Source organism: Pelophylax lessonae (assembly GCF_965119305.1).
Source record: "Pelophylax lessonae genome assembly, chromosome: 4".
In the NCBI taxonomy this organism is placed as follows: domain Eukaryota; kingdom Metazoa; phylum Chordata; class Amphibia; order Anura; family Ranidae; genus Pelophylax; species Pelophylax lessonae.
The window spans coordinates 672,932,481-672,946,401 of NC_138771.1; the positions used below are offsets into that span (position 1 = coordinate 672,932,481).

At 45.5% G+C, this 13,921-nt stretch overlaps 1 protein-coding gene across 3 annotated transcripts in view; it reads right to left on the reverse strand.

The window, feature by feature from the left end:
• The window catches only part of LOC309553414 (phospholipid scramblase 3-like), a 158,842-nt gene that overhangs the window by 22,053 nt on the left and 122,868 nt on the right, over nt 1–13,921 (reverse strand). The gene's annotated exons all lie outside the window — the stretch shown is intronic.

A 13,921-nucleotide genomic window follows, 5' to 3' on the forward strand; every position in this document is an offset into this window, starting at 1 on the left:
CATGCCACAGTCCAGGTGTTTGTCCCCTTGAAACAACTTTTCCATTACTATTGTGGCCAGAAAGAGTCCCTGTGGGTTTTAAAATTCGCCTGCCTATTAAAGTCTATGGCGGTTCGCAATGTTCGCCGGTTCGCGAACATTCGCCGATGTTCGCGTTCGCCGTTCGCGAACGGTGAATTTTATGTTCGCGACATCACTACTCAACATATCCAGAACTGTACTTGCACTGTCCAAAAGGTTTATCTGGGCCCATTACTTGCCATTAATTACCAGTCCTAAAGGAACAGGAACAAATCTTTTATCCAGAGGAGTAACTACTAGAACCTTCAGGGCCCCAGAGCAGGAAACCATGAAGGCCCCCCTGACCTCTTGTCCTGGGTCCTTCCCTTCAAGCCTGGAACCCTTCCCACTGATCTTGGGGCCCTTTACTGCCACCACGTGGCCCTTTAATATGGTCCCGCAGCATTTTTTTTTGTAGTATACACTATATAGTATATTTTGTGATTAAATAACACTTATAATCATATGGATTTAAATCACAAGAGTTCCCCCCTTATATCAGAGTCCACAGAGTTCCCAGTTACATCTGGACTCTCAGAGTTCCCCATTTACATCTGAACTTGCAGAGTATTCCTTTACATCTGGATCCGCAAAGTTCCCCTTTACATCTGCAGGGAGAACTCCAGGGACTCTGATTTACAGAGGCACACTGAGATCTCTGATGTAAGGAGGGGATTTTGATGTAAGGGGGTAAATCTGATATAAGGTGGTCTCTGGTAACCAGAGTCTCCATATACATCATAGCTTCCAGCATTCCCCTTTATTCACGGTTCCCAGAGTCCCTCTTACATCAGAGTCCACATAGCCCCCCTTACATCAGAGTATGCAGAGCCCCCTTACTTTAAAGCCCACAGAATTTCCCTGTAAGGTGGAGCTCTGTGGGTAAAAATGTAAAGGGGAACTTAGATCTAAGGAGTGCTCTCGGAACCCTTTAACGGAGCTGTGATGTAAGAGGAAATGCTGTGGACTCTGGTGAAAAGGGGTCTCTGCTCACCAAAGCCCCTACTTACAACAGAGCTCCCCTTACATCTGTGTCCCCCTTACATTAGTGTCCTCAGAGGCAGGAGAGAAAAGGGAGGGAGGGGGAGGGGTGACCCTTCAGTCACCATGCTTGATGAGCTCACTCACCCCCGGAAAGGAAAGACTCAGACAGTCTACATATCCTCCACAATGTAGTTGCAACTAGTGGGCTTTCCCACCCACTCATCCCCTTTCTGAGCACAGTGCTGCCGGGGATTGAAGTGTGGGAGGGGCTTCAGGCAAAGTGGGGGTGGGAGGGCTGTCAGTGCTGGGTCTGGGCTGCGTAAGAGAGAGTGTAACAGACACTCTCTGCTTACAACTGCAACTGCAGCCATGTAAATTAAACATTGTGTGTTTAGTATCACTTTAAGGTCCCAGTCATACAACAGGCATGAATACAGAGCAAACAGTGACATAGCTACAGCCAAATCCTTAAACAATGGGCCATGTTGATTGGTAAACGTCTTCTTAAGCTTAAACTGTATATGGAAAATCTCCTCTCCATGACGTTACTTTCTATGTTTGACAAGCCTTGGACACAGCAAACATAGAGCAGTGCTATTTATGGAGGGAGAAACACAATATACACTATATTACCAAAAGTATTGGGACGCCGGCCTTTACACACACATGAACATTAATGGCATCCCAGTCTTAGTCCGTAGGGTTCAATATTGAGTTGGCCCACCCTTTGCAGCTATAACAGCTTCAACTCTTCTGGGAAGGCTGTCCACAAGGTTTAGGAGTGTGTCTATGGGAATGTTTGACCATTCTTCCAGAAGCGCATTTCTGAGGTCAGGCACTGATGTTGGATGAGAAGGCCTGGCTCGTAGTCTCTGCTCTAATTCATAACAAAGGTTTTCTATGGGGTTGAGGTCAGGACTCTGTGCAGACCAGTCATGTTCCTCCACCCCAAACTTGCTCATCCATGTCTTTATGGACCTTGCTTTGTGCACTGGTCCAAATCATTTGGTGGAGGGGGGGGGGATTATGGTGTCGGGTTGTTTTTTTTAGGAGTTGGGCTTGGCCCTTTAATTCCAGTGAAGGGAACTCTTAAGATATCAGCATACCAAGATATTTTGGAAAATGTCATGCTCCCCACGTGGGAAGAGTTTGGGGATGGCCCCTTCCTGTTCCAACAAGAATGCGCACCAGTGCACAAAGCAAGGTCCATAAAGACATGGATGAGAGAGTTTGGGGTGGAGGAACTTGACTGGCCTGCACCTTAACCCGGTAGAACACCTTTGGGATGAATTAGAGCAGAGACTGGGAGCCAGGCCTTCTTGTCCACATCAGGGCCTGACCTTACAAATTCTGAAAGAATAGTCAAACATTCCCATAGACACTCCTAAACCTTGTGGACAGCCTTCCCAGAAGAGTTGAAGCTGTTCATGAAATTGTACAAAATGTATTGGTATGCTGACACCTTAAGAGTTCCCTTCACTGGAACTAAGGGGCCGAGCCCAACCCCTGAAAAACACCCCCACACCATAATCCCCCCCCCCCCCCACCAAATGATTTTAGTAGTCACACGCCTAAAACTTGTGGACAGCCTTTCCAGAAGAGTTGAAGCTGTGTGCCAAGATCCCCCCACACCATTACACCACCAGCCTGAACCGTTGATACAAGGAAGGATGAACCCCACCATGTAAATGTCACAGCTGAAATAGAGACTTATCAGACCAGGCAACATTTTTCCAATATTCTATTGTCCAATTTTGGTGTGCCAATTGTAGCCTCAGTTTCCTGTTCTTAGCTGACAGGAGTGGCACCCGGTGTGGTCTTCTGCTGCTTTAGCCCATCTGCTTTAAAGTTCGATGTATTGTGCATTCAGATATGGTATTCTGCATACCTTGGATGTAGTGATGAGCCGAACAACCCCCGGTTTGGTTCGCACCAGAACACCGCGAACAGAGGAAAAGTTCACTCGAGCAAACGAACCCCATTGAAGTCTATGGGACTCGAACTTCAAAAATCAAACGGACTCATTTTGAAGGCTTAAATGCAAGGTATTGCCCCAAAAAAGTGTATAGGGGTTCGGGTCCTGACCTGGGGAACATGTAGCAATGAAAAAAAAGTTTTTAAAAACGATTGTTTTTAAAGGAGCAGTGATTTACTGATTTTAATGAGGCTTAAAGTGAAACTATAAAAATGAAAAATTCCTTCAAATATCATGCTTGGGGGGTCCCCTGAATGTGCCTGTAAAGTAGCGATGTATGTAGCCGGCTGCAGCTATACTGACATTTCTAAAGCAAAAAATGTCATATACAAATATACAAACAAATTTCAAATCGCATGTACTTGTCATACAGGTGCAGAAAAATTGGGCCTTGGTTGTTTATGGTGCCTGAACACCGTAACCCCTCGCAGTTACTCTTGCTGGGTGCAGGAATGGGCCCTGCTGCTAAAAAATCCATACAAATATGAAATTGCATGTACTTGTCATACAGATGCCAAAAATTGGGCCTTTGCTGTTGGTGGTGCCTGAACACCGTAACCAGGGCCTCGCAGTTACTCTTGCTGGGTGCAGGAATGGGACCTGCTGGTAAGAATTCCATGTAAATTTGAAATCGCATGTGCTATACAAGTGCCAAAAATTGGGCCTTTGCCATATGTGGTGTCTGAACACCATAACCAAGGCCTCCCAGTTACTCTTGCTTGGTGCAGGAATGGGACCTGCTGGTAAGAATTCCATACAAATTTGAAATTGCATGTACTACACAGGTGCCAAAAATTGGGCTTTTGGTGTTGGTGGTGCCTGAACACCATAACCCCTCACAGTTAGTAGGGCACAGTGACAGGGCCTGCTGTTAAAAATGACATACGACATTTACATTGTATGCACCTGTCATACAAGTGCAGAAAAATTAGGCCTTGGGGGTTGGTAGTGACCTAAACCAAAAACATTGTTGGAAGCTAGCAGAATAAAGGTAGAGGAATAGGATAGGCAGCATATGCAGTCTTCAAGGGATGGCAGACCCCTAGCAAATTCAATCAGTTACATCAACATCAGGGGCCTGATAGCTCTTGTTGATCCAGGACTGGTTAATTTTGATAAAAGTCAGCTGGTCAACTGAATCTGTGGACAGACGCACTCTTTTGTCCGTCACAAAACCTACTGCAGCCCTGAACGTCCGTCTGGAAAGCACGCTGGAAGCAGGACAGGCCAGTAGCTCCATTGCATATTGAGCAAGTTCTGGCCAGTGGTCCTTCCTCAAGACCCAGTAGGCCAGTGGGTGCACAGCTGGAAAGGTCTCCAAGTCTGCTCTTGCGCCTAGATAATCATGCACCATATGATGGAGACGCTGGCGATGGTTGCTTAAACCTAACAGCCCTGGGTGCTGCCGAGGACAAAAGAACTGTTTAAAAGGCATCGGTCAGCCGGCAGCCTTCTCCACTGCTCCTCCTTTGGCTGAACGATGCCCCAGAAACACGTCCGGAGAATGTTGACCTCCCAGGTTCTGGAAAGGCGGTACACAATTTATTTTTCAAGGCCTCCTCAAGATGTTTCATCCTCTGCGTCCTATGCGAAGGCAGGATGAGCTCTGCAACTTTACCCTTGTAACATGGATCAAGAAGGGTTGCCAACCAGTAATTATCCCTCTCCTTGATACAGTGGTGTATTTAGGTTTTGTGCTGCCCTAGGCCTAACTAAACTTGTGCACCCCCTAATTTAAATATGAACCACCTCTTCCTGTAAAGGCCACACCCCTTCCTGTTTATGACCCGCCCTGTCTATAAAGCACAGATCACAACCAGTCTATCAGTGCCCATCAATCCAGCCTCATCAGTTCCAATAAGTTCAGCCTCATTAGTGCCAATCAGTGCAGCCTTATTGCTGCCCATTAGTGCAGCCTCATCAGTGCAGCATATCAGTGCGGCCTCATCAGTACAGCCCGAACAGTGGCAATCAGTGCATCATATCAGTGCCCATCAGTGTAGCCATTAGTGAAGCCTATTAGTGCCCATCAGTACCGGCAGGTAGCAGTGTGACCGCTTTATGGGGGTGCTAGACTGATTTGCCCCATAGGACTGGCACTATGCTAAAAGTGTAGTGCAAGCCGGTGGGGACCCTTCTCGTGTGGGAGCCAGGAGAAGGTTTTTTTTTTTCCATGCAGGGTGCAGCTTTTTTGCTGCCCCCCTGCAAAGTGCTGCCCTAGGCCTGGGCCTTGTTGGCCTAGGCCAAGATACAGCACTGCCTTGATAGCACAAATCCTCGGGTCCTTTCGCAGGCTTTGCAGAATCAGGGAGCCCATGCAACGTAAGTTTGAGGAGGCATGAGCTTCTGATTCCACTGGGTCACTAAGGATGATATTGTCAGCAGAAGCAACCTCTCCCCAACCACATACAACTCCTGTGGTTTCTGGGGAATCAAAACCATCCCTTGAAGACTGCTGTATCCTATCCTCTTCCTCTACATCCCTGCTGTCGAAATCCTCATCCTCCTCCTCCTCTTCCTCCTGTGTGTTTTGTGGTTGTGGCCCTGCAGGAATGATATCTGCATAAAGGGGGCCTTGTGAGGAAAGAAAGTCCTCCTCTTCCTGCCGCTGTTCTGCCTCAAGTGCCCTGTCCATGATTCCACTCAGCGTGTGCTCCAGCAGGTAGACTAGCGGGAAAGTGTCACTGATGCATGCATCATCCCGGCTCACCATCCTTGTGGCCTCCTCAAATGGTGACAGGATGATGCATGCATCCTTAATCAAAAGCCACTGGCGTGGCCAAAAAAAGCCAAGCTCCCCTGACCTGCGCCATACTCACACAGGTACTCATTGATGGCCCTCTGCTGTGTGTGCAGCCGCTGCAGCATTGTCAACGTTAAGTTCCACATGGTGGACATGTCACAAATGAGGCGGTTGGTGGTCAGGTTGAATTCCCGTTGAATGTCAGGTAAGCGAGCACTGGCATTAAAGGAACGGCAGAAATGGCCACAGACTTTCCTGGCCTGCCTCAGGAGATCTTGGAAGCCCGGATATCTGCTCAAGAAATGCTGCATCACCAGATTCAGAACATGTGCCAAGCATGGAACATGTGTCAAGTGTCCCTGTCGGAGGGCGGAGAGAAGGTTGGTGCCATTATCGCATACAACCATTCCTGGCTCAAGCTCTCGTGGGGTCAACCATCTCTGAGCCTGCCCTTGAAGAGCAGACAGAATCTCTGCACCGGTGTGACTCCTATCCCCTAGACAGACCAACTGAAGCACAGCATGGCATATTTTAGCTGACTGCTTGCGTAGTCCCTTGAACGCTTAGGGAGCACTGCTGCTGCAGAGGAGATTTGCACAGAAGAGGACATGGAGGAAGAGGAGGAGGAGGTGGTGGTGGAGTAGCCAGATGCGGCAGAACCAGCACCAGCTTTTTGGAGGCGTGGTGGCAAAACAAGCTGCAAGACCGAACCCTGTCCTGCATCCTTACCAGCTGCCAGCAGACTTACCCAGTGCGCCGTGCAAGAAATGTAACGTCCTTGTCCATGCCTGCTGGACCAAGAGTCAGCAGTAATGTGCACCTTTCTGCTGACTGCTTTGTCCAACAAGGCCAAAACACTACCTTCCACATGACGTTAGAGAGCCAGAATGGCCTTAAGCGAAAAGTAATGCCTTTTTGGGACCTGCCAATGTGGTGCAGTACCTTCCACAAATTTGCGAAAGGGAGCCGAGTCTACCAGCTGAAAAGGCAGCAACTGTAATGCTAGCATTAAGACGCTGAGCATGTGGATGGCTGGGACAGTATTTCTTTCTACGGTTTGCATGCTGCTCAAATCAAGCCGTGGTGTACTGCTAGAAGATTGGGTGCAAGTCTCTGTGCCTGTTAGGAATGCTTCCTGAGCATGTGCTGTCATGAGTCTGCAACCTAAAGGGTTAACCTAGAGCAGACTAATTGCAATAATTGGCAAACAGGCTGCCTTATTTAAACAGCTCAACAGCACTGCACTTTGCTGTGTTGTCTTTAGCTCTCCTGTGTTCTGAACCTGCTTCCTGTTGATTTCCTGTCTGATACCTGTTGACCTTTGGCTCGTCCCTGACTTTGCTTGTTTACTGCCTGTCCTGATCCCAGCTCGTTTTGACTACTCTTCTGGATTTTCCTTGTCGGCTCATCCACCTTCGGACCTTGACCAGTTACCCCCTGGTGGGGCGACCCTGGGGACCGCCACCTGGTATTCACCTGCAGCCAAATCCATCCTCACCATCAGAGGCCCCGGTGAAGACCGGTGGATGCTTAGACCCCGCACCTCAGGTTAGCCTTTGCTACTCACCTCGGGTTTCCAACTAACTAACCTGAAATGCAAAACCTGATTACTTCGGTCCCCATCAAAGTGCTTTGATCCAGCCAGCCCTACTATTGTTCTGACCACACTCCAAGCCTATCCTTACTTCAGACCATCCCAAGATCCTCTGCATGCAGCCATCATTTTAAAAACTCTGCTCAGGCGTTCCCAAGACCTCTAAATTATTTCAAGGGTTCCACTGAGTGCAACAAGGAGCTTTTTAGAAGTCCAATCTGGTCGGGCGTAGGAGGAGGTGTACGGATGTGATTGGTTTCTCCCTGCCACAGTCCTAACAATACTTTGGGCGTTTTTGACCCTGTGGGGTCTAAACAAGTTGGTAAGAGTACCTTGTGATTCTGTTTGGTGGCGGACTTTCCTGTTTGCACCCCTCCACTTCTGGGAAGTATGTGGACTTTTTAACTGCACTTGGGACTTTTCTCTTTTTTTGTCAGCATTGTTTACACATATGGATTAGCGCGACACCATCTCCTACCAGTTTATTGAAGATATTGTTTCCTTGTCTTTTTGTGTCAGCTGCTTCTCTTTTAGGATTATACCATTTGTTAATTACATTTTATGTCAAGAGTATGATTATAGCGCAGCAATTTCACCTTATTTATATGCCTTGTCAAGCATGTGGTGTCCAAGCAGCTGGTGTTCTGGCCACGCTTGATCTGCTTTAGACAGATGCTGCAAACAGCAACGCTGTGGTCTACTGCACAGGTGCTGAAAAAAGCCCACACTTATGAACTTTTTGGAGTCCACTGGGATTTTGCAGCACCCTGCACCTGTGGAGCTCTGTGCTGTGACGCAATAGGTCGGCTACTGCTAGGCAGGCCCCTGGAGCACATCCTGCTTCGTTGCAGTTGTGCATCCTCCTCACCCTCCACCTGCTCCTCCCCCTCTATCCTGTCAGGCACCCAAGTACGGTCAGTGACCTCATCATCCCCTCCCTCCTCGTCACTGGAGCAAACTTGGCAATATGTTTCAGCTGTGGCAACATAACTGCTGGTGTCTTGTCCATCATTGTCACCCCCTCTCTCTAGGCTCATATTATTCCCTTCGTCAACCTGGGAAACAACATCTAAAGCTTTCAAATTGCTACGCATCCTCCAGCAGCATGTCACTGACACTATGATCGAATGGTTCAGGTGACTCCTCTGTGCATGATGGGGGGGCAACCGACTGTGACCACCACTTTTCACAATCAACACAGAGGCTGCTTGCCCTCTTTTCGTGGCCTGTGAGCGTCAGCCTCTCCTTGTCAGCCTTTCAGACATGATGTTGATACAGATCAATATAGGGTATACGCAACTGACCAATAGATACTCAATGACCTGATATGATGTAATTGATAGCCCTATAGATGAGCTGTAGTGGTTATAGATGTACGCAAGTGACCGATTATTTATCAATACTCTCACTGATATCTGGTGTAATCTATAATCCTATAGATGGATGATCTGTGATGCCTATAGATAAATCCACAACTGAGCAAAGGTTACTGTGGCTGATATCTGTAGTGATCTCTATTTCCACAGGTATGTGACCCCTATAGATAAAACCCCAACTGAGCACAAAGGTTACTGTGGATGATATCTGTAGTGATCTTTATTCCCACAGCTATGTGACCCCTATAGATAAAACCCCAACTGAGCAAAGGTTACTGTGGCTGATATCTGCAATGATGTCTATAAAGATTTTAGAATGTTTCAGAAACTGACCGATGAACAATACTGTTACTGGTATCTGATGTAAAGAAATGAATCTAATCCTCACACAGGAACCGTGGCCCTCCCTACACTGTCTGATATGATGTAAAGAAATGAATCTCTCCCTACCTCACACAGGAACCTCGCCCTCCCTACACTGCTACAAATGTCTCTCTGCACTGTCTGACTCCAAAAAAACAACTACTCTCTCCTTGCCCGAATCGCGTGCCTGTCCCGGTCTCATTGCCCGCACAATGACACTACACGCTGTGGCTGCGCGAGCAGCCTTTATGTAGTGTGGGGCGTGTACTTGGCCCCTGAGCCATGATTGGATAAAGGCAGCCTGCCTTTAGACCAATCATGGCAGAGATCATTTGATTGACCAAAGCATGAGGTCAGGGTTTGCATGCTTTGGCTAATCACATAATGCGGCGCGCATGCAGTGCATTATGGGAAACTCAAATTTCCCGCGAATAAGCACAATTGTTCGTCATTCGGTGAACGACCGATGTTGGAGTCGAACTTAGCCTTGACTCGAAGGTCATCCCTACTTGGATGTAACGAGTGGTTAATTGACAAACAACAATCAACTGTAGAAGACAATTGAGAACATGTGTGGACTTTAAGTTTATTGGTTCAACAAAATATTAAAATCAATTACAGCATAAAGCAGTGGGATTAACCAGAAAAAGGTCTAAATCCCCACATATATAAACACACATATAGAGAATACAGTACATACACATATAGAGAATACAGTACATGTCAAAATGACAAAGATATGTAAATATGTCTGCTTAGAGGTCGACGCGTTTCGCGGTAAGCTTCATCAGGACTGTATGCAGACAGTGATATTCTTGAAATAAAACAGAAAACAGAATATTACTGTTATGTATAAACCATCATACAGTATACACCAAAACAAATATAGCTATAATGTTGGACACACCTCTTTAAGGCAACCAGGACAGCAATTTCTGACTTTGGGCGGACACAGGAGGTAATCTAGACCACAGTATCAGGTGGATCTACCACTAATATAGAATAAAAAAACACATATGTGTTTTTATTCTATTGATGTTATATGTATATATTTTGTATGTGTTTTTATTCTATATTAGTGGTAGCTAAATCTGATACTGTGGTCTAGATTACCTCCTGTGTCCGCCCAAAGTCAGAAATTGCTGTCCTGGTTGCCTTAAAGAGGTGTGTCCAACATTATGGTTTATACTAGGGATGAGCTTCGAGTTCGAGTCAAACCAAAAGTTCAAGCAGAACATTGGCTGTTCGCTCGTTCGTGGAACTTCGAACAAATCGGGTTGTTCGAACCAAATGCAAAAATCCTAAACTTTTTTTTTTTTTTTTAAAAGGAAAATAGGAAAAAAGGAAGGTGCTTTATTAACCACTTTACCACTGAGTACTGGAATAGTACTGCGGCAAAGACCTACGTCGCCAGACTCCTCCCCTGTAGGCGGCGCTCGCGCGCCGCCGGAGGCGCGCTCCCGCTGTTTTCATTCACAGCGGGAGTCGGGCCAGGGGAGGAGCAGCGGCGATCGCCTCTGCTCTGCCCCGATCGTCGGGGATCTCCTCAGTGACAGGGAGTGACAGATCGGAGTGTTCAGCATAGCTGGACATCCGATCTGTCCCTGTCTCACACAGTCACCTCCCCCCCACACGTCAGTAAGCACCAGGCATACATTAACCCCTCCCTCTCCAATAAAATTAATCCCTTCCCTGCCAGTGTCATTTTTACAGTAACAGTGCATATTTATAGCACTGATTACTGCAGTAATGTCTCTGGTACCCCCAAAAGTGTCAAAAATGTCAGTCAAGGGTCCGATCTGTCCGCCGCAATGTCGCAGTCCCGCAAAAAAAATCGCAGATCGCCGCCATTACTCGTTAAAAAAAAAACACCAAAAATGACAGAAATCTTTCCCTTAGTTAGTAAACGCAATAACTTTTGCGCAAACCAATCAAAATACGCTTATTGCGATTTTTTTTTACCAAACATGGGTAGCAGAAAACAAATTGGCCAAAAATGTAAAAAAAAAATTGGTTTTTACATCTTTTTGGGGGGGAATTTCATATAAAAAAATGTTAAAAATATTGTTATTTTTTCAAAATAAAACGCTCTTTTTTTGTTTACAGCGCAAAAAGTAAAAATCGCACAGGTGATCAAATACCACCAAAAGAAAGCTCTATTTGTGGGAAAAAAGGACGTCAATTTCGTTTGGGTACGGCGTCGCACGACCGCGCAATTGTCAGTTAAAGTCGCACAGCGCCGAATCGCAAAAAGTGGCCCAGACGTAAGACAGCAAAATGCTCTAGTGGTAAAGTGGTTAAGTTCTAAGTGCAGTGAGATTGAGCAGTGATTATATATCAGCTACCAGTCCATCTAGAACCATGTAGAACATCAGTTTGATTAGGGTTAGGGTTGAGGTTAGGGTTAGAGTTAGGTTAAGGTAACTCTACTGGTTAGGGTTAGAGTTAGGGTTTGAGTAAGAGTTAGGGTTAACACTAACCCTAACCAAACTGATGTTCTACATGGTTAACCCTAACCCTGACCCCCAACTCTAACCCTAACCCTAAGTTAAGGGTTAGGCTTAGGGTTAGAGTTAGGGTTAGGGTCAGTTTAAATGAAAGCTTAAATGACTTTTTTTCCTTTAGAAATATATTTTTTGCTGTAGAAAGATATATCCATGCTACAGGTCCAAAACTTTACAGGCACATTGTGGGGACCCCCCAGGCATTTTTATTGTTTCACTTTAAATATCATTAAAATCACTGCTCCTTTATTTATTTATTTTTTCATTGATATATGTTCTTTAGGGCATTACCCAGGTCCCCATACCCTTTTTGGGGGAAAAAAATTGCGTTTAAGGCTTTAAAATGAGTGTAACAGATCCCCAATACTTGGACCAAGTATTTCTGTCTTAGGTCTCCAGAATCTCACGTGATGCAGTGACCTTGGCCCTCAATTCCCCCCAAACATCAGCCTAAGCTCGATGAAGGGTAAAACAAAAGACACTTTATTCAACAACTCACTTCCAATATATGCAGTCTCATGTGTTTGATTCCATTATCATATGCAAATGTAATTGTATACAGAACATAGTTAACACACCTTGGCCATCTGGAAAGATACAATAGGTAAATGAGACTGCAACATTATCATAATTAACTCAAACAACAAGCCCCCAAAACAAAGCCGAATACGCATTCCTAGAAGTGTAAATACAAAACCACCTCTAAACAAATGAAAGTAGAAGACGTAGGCTTGCACACTAATAAATAAATCAATATTGCTGCGCCAAGTTAAAAAATCAATCAGGGTGATTAACTAAATACATATAAAAAAATGTGTATAAGCAAAATCAAAATATATTAAAAATCTAATATAAAATGCCAAGTGTAAATATAGTGCAAAATCAAAAAGTCCAAGTGCTTGTGACAAAGTGATTAGAAAGAAAGAGTCCCAAAACTCAATCTTAAATAAATGAAAATAATCCAAAAATCTTCATCCGTGATCCAAAATTATAGTGCAAATGTGCTCCACACTTCAATCAAGTGCTCCCAGTGATTAGTGCAAGATTAGCAGCTCACCTCAAGGTTAGACTCCAAGGAGTCATACACGCATTAGGATAATAACAATGGACAAGCAGACTGTTCAATCCTCTCCTTCCACTTCTCTTTTACTGACACTCCGAGTGCGATAGGAACTCAGCAAAAATAAAAGGAAAAAGATCTAGTGCTCAGTTTAAATACTTTATTTAGGCAAATAAAGAGATACACTTACATTTACCGGCACTTAGGCAGTGTGGGCTCTGAACAGCAGAAATGCGCTCCGTGGCAGAACCTCCCTGGGTCCGACGTTCACCGAGTAGGCTCCTCCCCCGCTTGCAGACTGCCTGTCTCCGTTTTCAAAATACCTTATTATAAGTGTCAATAAACATCCCCACAGTAGACAATAGCTGAGTTTGACGTCATTAGCATCTCTTTAGTCTCTCATTGTGTGGATTAGTCCTCTGCTGTAACAGACCGCTTTAGGCCTGTAACATTGATCTTAGTCTCAGAGTCTGTATCTTGGGGTGACATGGATTTGAGTTCAAAGTAACACTACTCCCATGGTCCTCCAGCATATACCTCCACACAGAGGTGCACTCCCCAACAAGCCAGGGCCCATAGTCCGTGGGCAGGAGTCTGGCCTCCACACACCTCCAGTAGCCCCTGGCGAACATCCCAGCAAATGGGCGTTTGTCACAATGAGTACTTTTGATTTTAGAAGTTCGAATTCCCATAGACTTCAATAGAGTTCGAAAGAACGAGTTTGGCAAACTTTTCCAATGTTCTGTGCAAACCGAACTGGGGTATGTTCGGCTCATCACTAGTTTATACATAACAGTAAGATTGACAGCCTGTGAGGGACTTTCCTCCTTCAGAGTGGAAGTCATACGACGTCCTCCCAGAAGGTGCCGGACACAGCCATTGACTGATCACTATACCGGCCTGCTGGCAGTGTCATGTTATCGCTATGACCAATCCCAGCAGATCACATGGCAGTTGTATACAATAGATGGCTCCTTTTCATTCCATCCATTGTATACAATTGTGTTGCTAGCTGTGATTGGTCACAGTGATCACATGGTTCAGACAGGGCCAATCACAGCACATCTTTATTATGTGATTAGCTTTGGCCAATCACAGCTAATCACAACAAAAGACACCAAATTAATTAGTTCAATTTAGTAAAAATGGTTGCTTATACCAATGGAATTCATTGACCTTCAGCCTTCAGAATATCAGCTGTAGAGGGTCATGTCTTAAATGTCATCAGTCCCAGAAGACCATATCTTGTTTATCACTAGTCC